Raw genomic sequence first — 6,843 nt, 5'->3', positions numbered from 1 at the left:
TAACATGCTCACATGCTTTTGTTCTCGTGGGACAGTGCTGCCTCTACACGTGGTTTTGAAGAATTAATTTAGTTCCTTCGGTGAGGCAAACGTTACTGCATTTAATAATCATTAGTGTATTTAATGATTATTTAATCTCAGTCTTCCCAATGATTATATGAGTGCAAATCAGATCTAATTTACCATTAAAAATGCACCTAACAGATTATTGAGTTCTTTGAAATATAGGTCAGCTTAGAATGTCCCAAAATTAAAAATACAAATTTCCATGAATAGATGTGTAAATTACATATTTCATTAAAAATTGAATAAGGTTAATAGTTATACTTCTTGTGACATTGACAACCTGAAAATAAAATTGTTTCCGCCCGGTTTCGAACCGGGGACCTTTCGCGTGTTAGGCGAACGTGATAACCACTACACTACGGAAACCGCCATGGGCATCAATGGAACCACAGGTATCCAATTCCAGAGAGGCCGCACACTGTGCTCTGAGTGAATGGACAGCCGCGGATCGGGTCGATTCGCCAGCTCCCGGACAGGATCTCGGTGCAGATGAGCGAGCAGGAGCGCTCCGGACACCTCCAGCGAGCGGGGTGAAGTTTCCACTCTCATCCCCGTTTCAAATACATTGTTATTAAATAGAGGCAGCTCCCAGCCAGCGACTTCAACACAGAATATTTGTGTTGGCACTGTTGATGCTGCAGACGTTGGGCTGACATTGTTTCCTGTGCAGTGCCGGGGGACCGCTGCACTGTCGGGAGTGCCCACTTTCTGGGGAAATCTTCAACTGAGACTCAAACTGCCAAAAATAACAGCCCAATCACCTTGCACTTATATTAATAATCAATGATGAACTTTTGATGATGCAGTCATAAATTTGTGAGATCACATTTCTGAGATTCAAAACCATTTGTCTGTGCTGGAAAACTGTGGGGTTCTAACACAGGATCTTCAACCCGAAACGTTGCCCGTGTTTGTCTTCCCACAGATGCGGCCAGACCAGCTGAGCATTTCCAGCATTTTCTGTTCTTATTATACTAGGGGCAAATGCTTCTCTGGAGAATGCAGCCAGAGCTGAGATCATGGGTTATGGGTGGAGCATAATGGGTGGCTCAGATGCACAAGAGGGAAGGAGCAAGAGTCCAAAGGTAAGACTGGAAGAAGACACAATAGTGGGGAGAAATAGACAGGTTCTTCTGTTGCCTTGGATTTGAATCCAGGATAATATGTTGCCACCCTGGTGCCAGAGTCAAGGATATCACAGGACAGTTGCAGGGCATTCTGAAGGGGGAGGGTAAACAATTAGAGATCATGTTTCATACTGATACAAATGATACAGGAAAGAGGGATGAAGTCCTGCATCTCAAATTAGGAAACTAGGTAGCAGATTAGAATGCAGTACCTCTTGGGTTATAATCTCTAGATTACTTCTGGTACCACGTGCTAGCAGGTGTAGGAATAATAGGGACTTTCATGTTCCTTTCAGGACATCCCCTAAATCATTTTATTGTTAATTAATTGCATTTTAAGTGTATTACTGTTGTAATGTAGGAAACGTGGCGACCAATTTGCCCAAGCAGCATGTGAAAATGACCAGATCATCTGCTCTTCTAGTGTTGTACGAGAGATAAATTTTGGCAAGGAAAATGACATTAACTCTATTGTTTTCCCTTAAAACAGTGCCATGGTATCCTTCAATAGATTCAGAATGTTGACCAGGTTTTGATTTAACATTTCACCTCATGTAACATTGCAGGATTCACTCAGTATTACACGTGTCAGCCTGACTGGGAGAGAAGAGTTGTACCAGGTGAGCAACAGCTGATTTAAAATTGGGATTAACTTTGATGTATACCACTCTGAAAATTAAACATAGAGTCACGGACTGCTGAGTCTCCCAGCTGCTTCTCGTAGCACCAGATGGAGACTCAGTTTTTCTGTATGTTTTACATAACTTCTCCATGCTCACAACACATTTGCATTCAAATCTTATCAACACTCTTATATGGCTTCTAGAACTGCCAACTAAAACTGTCTTATAGTTTACCACCTGCAAGTTTCTCAGTTGCCTAGTGAGGGCCTTGTACTGTTCATTTTGTGACTCTTGTTAGATGAAGAAATAATTATTAACAGGAGGTGGTAATCAGGTAGCAGCAAAATCCTCTGATTATGCCTATTAATCAGTCTGGTGCAAAATGTGTCTAGTGTGTTATTCAACTGTAACTGCAAATGATGACTGTAACTGCATTATACTCTATCAATGGCAAACTGGGAGAATCATAAAAAAAGATTTTGCGCCAGATATTAAATAGCATTTGGATAAATATACTGCAATGGTTTGTAGGTTGGAATAAGAGGAAATCATTCTGAAAGCATCAATGAAGTACCCATTCAGGTTTACAGCAAAGTAGCAGATGACAACACTGTTGGACACCTTGGTAATCTCTAGAAACCATGGGCAACATAAAAAATGGCAAATATTTGTGAACATTTATTCTCTGAAGACAAATAAATACAATCTCCTGGAACAGTTGTTAACATGAAAATAAAGAGGTTAATTTTTTTTACTGAAAATAGAAATAAATGATATTTTGTTCTTCAAAAAAAATGTAGCAACATTCCACTGCATGCCATATACTTAACTAGAGGATATTTCTTGCAGTTATGCCTTTTTAGCAGCACATTTAAAGGATGAATTTCAATGGACAACAAAAAACGCAAGTTTTAAAATAAAACATTTTATTATAAAAATCAACAGCATCTTTATTACAAATGAAGTGATTTGATGTTGTCTTTACAAATATTTATACAAGGAAATAGAAGCATAGAATTTCAACATGCAAGAACGAGGAATTGAGAGAGAAAATTGACCAAATGTTGGCCATAAATTTAAACATCAGAGAAAAACATTATTTAACAGAAAGGCTGGTAACTAAGAAAGTAAAGCCAACCCCATTGCAGCTGCCAGTAAAAGGTTAGAAGGCTATTATAATCAGTCTAGTTGCATTGAACTTTTCAAAACTTAAATGCAGAAATTCCATGCAGTCTAGCATTTTTAAAAGATCAAATCAGTTAGCGATACTTCTTATTTCCTGTTTGAATGTTTCATATTATTTATGGCAATACATTAAAGCAATTTTTTGAAAACTTCATAATGTTTGCTGAGTCCCACTGTGAAACATGCTCCTAACGCCAACTTTCAATCCAACTATATATCACTATCTTGTGAAATGCAGCACAACAATATCACTTGAGGTTTGCAGTTGTGGGTGAAGAGAGAGAGGGTCTGTAGACTCTAATTACAATCAAATCCCACCAAGTGTAACTTTAGTAAATCCATGTTTTAAAAGCTGAGGTTTGGGCACCTTTACTAGAACATATCCATTGTCTTTGATCCAAAGTTTAAAGCTGTTATTGAAAGTTAAAAAAAATGTTTCTGTTGCATGTGCTGGGGGAAAGCTTGATACATTTTTACGGAAAAATAAATTACGTTTATATCAAAATTTATACAAATTAAATTTTTGTTAAATTGTTCCAATACTTCCCAAAAGATAGAAACAGAATTTTAGAGCAAGAGTTCTAATTGTTGCCCTCACTGTGTTTTGGAACAATTATCCAAGATTATCCAACTACTCTAGTCTTAAGTAAGTATTTGCAATGTGTTACTTCCCATTCTCATAACCTCTTTCACCTGTATTCCCATCTTCCTCATGTACACATTAAACCTTCTACAATGCTTCAATTAATCATCCACCATCAGACACTTTTGCATCTTCCTCTGTTTTCACAATTTATCAAGTTTCCGTTAAGGAAGAAAATGGTAACTTCAATTGCTTAGACAATGTGATAAACTGCAGCAAACAATCTTTCCATATTCATGGCCAAAATAATTCAAAATTTTAGAACTATATTGAAGTTTATCTTACCTTCTCTGCTACTATAAAACAGTCAAGTTCAAATCCCCAGATGTCGAAATTTCCCAGGTATTGTATTTTCTTGGTGAAGCTCCTTAGTTCACTATTTACAACTTTTATGCCTTTGCTATGATAAGGAACCAAAATTCTACACAGTATTTTCACTAGAGTCCGGTATCATTGATTCAAGAGAATAGAAACAGGCCATTCAGCCCAACGTCAGTATCTATTGATGCTCTATATAGCTGCCTCACATTCTAACTACCTCTTCTAGCTTTCCCTCTATTCCCATCTCCCTTGTACACATATTAAACCCCCAATTCCCCATTTGTCAATGCTATCTGGTGCAGCAGATGGTGAATTTTACATTTTCACTACTTTCTGCAAAAATATTGCTTATAAATTCTTATTCTGTTCATTTTAAGTGTTTATTCACTCATCTGGGCTTAACTAAAAGTTGGAACTGTTCCTTCACAGCAAGTCTATTGAACCAATACTCCAAATATTAAAGAGCCCCATTAAGTCTCATCTTTTCCGTGAAAAATGGTCACCACCTGTTCAAGCTTTTCTAGTTCTTGCATCACAACATTTCTGGTAATAATTTTTTAAATTCCTCCAATGCTTTTATGCTCTTTGAGTACCAGAACTGTTTGCAGAACTCTAAATGTGGCTAAACAAGTTGAGTTGCTTCCTTTAACAATTTATTAGGTCTGTATTCCAAGATCTCTCTACTCTAGTTGGCCAAATCATTATTTTGTGTAATGAAGTTTTAGTTGTTATTGGTAAAAGGCTGTAAGCATTTTCATTGCTTTACCTACCTGTTCTCACACTTTAAGGGAATTATGTAAGTACCAAGCAGCTGGTTAAACTAGACAGATATTTATTTAAATTATTTTCAATTCATTTAAAAATCAAAACAGAAAGGAATTTGATAGACATTAATCTTCTGAATCTTTAAAAAAAACAAATTGTCAAGATTGACCACAAGGCACATTGTAATGGTTTAGTGTCGAGTACCTTCAGGTCCATCTATTGTACTGTAATAGCACCTTAAGTTATTGCTTGATACATAGCATTCATAGATCAGATGCATATCAAAATTAATGATTCTTTACACGAAGTTCAGGAAATCACAATCATAAACAAAATGTGGGGATTGGGCAAGAAACTTGAATAGATGCTTGGGGATCTGAGAGCCTTGGGGCAAAAGAGGTGGAAGGGTGGCTAGTAGTTGAATGAAGTACAGCACTGCTAAGACTTGAAGTTGGTTCTTTCTATTCATTAAGTACAAGATTGAGATTGACATGGTTAAAAATTATTAAATAAATGAGAAGTTAATAATGCTCACAAATCTCCAAGTATTGACAAGAATGTTTGAATAGAATTTCAAATTTTGAATTGATTAGGTGGGTTAAAACTTTGTTTCCCACTTTTTAGAAAAATGCTTGGTTAATGAAGTTGGAAATTTTTTTAAATGTACCCATGATAAAGGTATAATTTAAAATAAAGATCAAATAGGAATGGTAATGAGAAGATTCCATACCGTTCAGATTTATGTAACAGTGTATTAAAGGTATTTATTGGGTGCAGAAAGTTATTGTACAAGACTGACAGATATTGGGATCTTAAAATGGATAGCAACCACTAAAACAAATAATAAAGCAGTTAAACAGACATGTGCTTCAATATAGGTATTGGAAAACAAGTCTGCAGGTTTACTTAGATGATACCCAGTTGTAAATGAATTGTGTATAAGAAAAAACAAGTTTTTAAGATCATAACTCAAGTGCAGCACATACTGCAAATGATGCGTTTTACTTAGGGAGTACACAGGCAACAAGGGAAGCACGGACATTTGAATGGATTGTGAAGTATTGTTTTTTTTAAAATCAGCTATCAATTCTAGGTCAATAATAACTTAAGGTTAATACAACAAAATTTAAGAGATCTACAATGGAATTATATTAAATATTTATATAAAAGGACTTTGAACTTGGGATCTGAGGAACATTATCTTAAGGATGTTGATGTGAGTCCTGAGAAATCATGGCTTTTTCATTGGAATGAAGAAGGTTGATGATAAGAAGGCTGATAATGAACAATGTGACTTTGGTGGAAGTTGAGGGTGGGGCTGAAGGGAAGAGGTAGATAAAAATCCAAAATGAAGAATCTTTATCAGAACAGAGTACTTGATACTGGCTACTTTTTTTTCTCTTTGGGATGTGGATCCCACCAGTTTTAAAAGCTTCTGGTTCTATCTCAAACTTAATGTGGTACCTCATTTATATGTACTTTGTTCTCTTATGTCTGGGATTTCTTTAACAGTTTCTTCCCATCCTCTAATTAAAAAGATCATCTCAATACTTGTTTATTTTTCAGCCCTGATGTAGAACTGTCTTAGCTTCTTTATTCTAAGGGCAGCAGCTGACACTTTGTTTTAACAAGCAACCTGATAGAGAATTTTGTTACTGCTGGTTGGGAAGATGAGAACAAAATGACATTAATTTAATTAGAAAACAAATCAAAGGAATGTTAGAGAAAAATATACTTTAAGAAGAGTGATTAGAATTTGGAATTTACCACAAAGCAGGAATTAATTGCTTTAAAGGGAATTACACATTAATTGATTGGAAAGAAGAAATATTACATGTTATAAATGGGGAGATGACACAATAAAACGATTAAACAAGATGTGTCTTTGGGGAAAAGAAACTTCATCCTAAGGTTAATGGCTGGTTTCTGTTCAAATATTCCATATATTGCATAAAATCAACAAAAAGATAAACAAATAAAAAAATACAGTAATTAATCACATTACATAGGCAGTACTAGAACCACCAAAAATTTTGCAGCTGACAATATCATACTTTCCCAGATCAGCAGGGATATATTTACAGCAGAAAGAGCATGCAGCATGCATGAGGGG

The 6,843-nt window shown here is 35.8% G+C and overlaps 1 non-coding gene across 1 annotated transcript; it reads right to left on the bottom strand.

Moving 5' to 3' along the window:
- Positions 1-359: 359 nt before the first annotated feature.
- trnav-aac (transfer RNA valine (anticodon AAC)) lies at positions 360-432 on the bottom strand. Its single transcript has one exon. It is a non-coding gene; the product is annotated as a tRNA-Val (tRNA).
- Between the last annotated feature and the right edge of the window lie 6,411 nt (positions 433-6,843).

Source organism: Pristis pectinata, chromosome 14, assembly GCF_009764475.1.
Source record: "Pristis pectinata isolate sPriPec2 chromosome 14, sPriPec2.1.pri, whole genome shotgun sequence".
Taxonomy (NCBI): domain Eukaryota; kingdom Metazoa; phylum Chordata; class Chondrichthyes; order Rhinopristiformes; family Pristidae; genus Pristis; species Pristis pectinata.
This window is presented reverse-complemented; position numbering and strand designations above follow the sequence as displayed.